At 28.4% G+C, this 1,590-nt stretch overlaps 1 protein-coding gene across 1 annotated transcript in view; it reads left to right on the forward strand.

Annotated features, from left to right (window-relative positions):
- The window catches only part of LOC107557402 (ADP-ribosylation factor 4-like), a 7,685-nt gene that overhangs the window by 2,435 nt on the left and 3,660 nt on the right, over nucleotides 1-1,590 (forward strand). The gene's annotated exons all lie outside the window — the stretch shown is intronic.

Consider the following 1,590-nt stretch of genomic DNA (forward strand, 5'->3'; position numbering starts at 1 on the left):
GATAGATAGATAGATAGATAGATAGATAGATAGATAGATAGATAGATGGATGGATGGATGGATGGATGGATGAATGGATGGATGGATGATAGATAGATATATAGATAGATAGAATGATAGATGGATGGATGGATGGATGGGTGGATGATAGATAGATAGATAGATAGATAGATAGATAGATAGATAGATAGATAGATAGATAGATAGATAGATAGATAGATAGATAGATGGATGCATGATAGATAGATAGATAGAATGATAGATGGATGGATGGATGATAGGATGGATGGATGGATGGATGGATGGATGGATGATAGATAGATAGATAGATAGATAGAATGATAGATGGATGGATGGATGATAGGATGGATGGATGGATGGATGGATGATAGATAGATAGATAGATAGATAGATAGATAGATAGATAGATAGATAGATAGATAGATAGATAGATAGATAATACAAATTAATAAAAGCATAATTGTAGTTCCAAAAATTTTAATCTGTGCTAGCAAATAACTCCAATAAATGATGCATTTATTTAAAATATATATATTTATATTGTAGTACTTTTATGTTTCATTTTTTAATACATTTTTTAATAACTAATCAAATTTGCAGAATGGATGACATTTTTGAAAAAAAAGATTTTCATTTAGATAATTGTTTATCTAAAGTGACTTTACAATAACAACCAAGGCAACCTGATGCCATCTTATGATATATAAATAAAGACATTTTAATAAAAAATAAATAAAACATTGCTGAAACAGAACTTAAACATAGTATAATAATATTATTATTTTTATAATTTATCATAGGTATCATTTTTTTGGTTAAGGTTAAAAAAAAAGAAAAGAAAAGAAAAACAGAAAATAGTACAAACAAAATATATATATATACATATATTGCGCTCATGTGTGTGCAGTGTTGGGGGTAATATATTACAAGTAACGCGAGTTACGTAATCAGATTACTTTTTTCAAGTAACTAGTAAAGTAACGCATTACTTATTACTTTACAAGATCTGAGTTACTTTTTCAAATAAGTAACGCAAGTTACTTTTTTTCCCACAATGTATTAATTGACAGCTCTCCTGTCCCCATGTTGAGAGAATCAGATGTTACTGTAGTTCTAAAATAAATATGAATATGGATTAATTCATCTCACTCACAAAAAAACACAGATTCAGTATTCCTCAAAATGAATAAAAATAATGCAACTCAGAATATGACGCAAACCTGCAATAATTAAATGTTAAACAACACAAATATGCTTTATGTATTTAATACCATTCTATTAACCAATGTCTTTGCTTCTGAGCTTCGATGATTCAGTTCAACCGTACTAATAAACACAAATTACTCTAGACAAACATTTGTGTGTCTTTGTTTATTGCTGAAGTGTGTTGAAATTTCTTCTGTATTCTACTGTACATTTCCTTCATTTCACTTTTGGTGTGAAAGGCTTTTATATTTGCCAAAAATATAACTTTTTTATTTTAAAAACAAACAAGCAAGCCCTGTCCAGATTTTAAAAGTAGCGCAAAAGTAACGTAACGCATTACTTTCCATAAAAAGTAACTAAGTA

This window comes from Sinocyclocheilus grahami, unplaced genomic scaffold (genome assembly GCF_001515645.1).
Source record: "Sinocyclocheilus grahami isolate Dianchi unplaced genomic scaffold, SAMN03320097.WGS_v1.1 scaffold601.1, whole genome shotgun sequence".
Taxonomy (NCBI): Eukaryota; Metazoa; Chordata; class Actinopteri; order Cypriniformes; family Cyprinidae; genus Sinocyclocheilus; species Sinocyclocheilus grahami.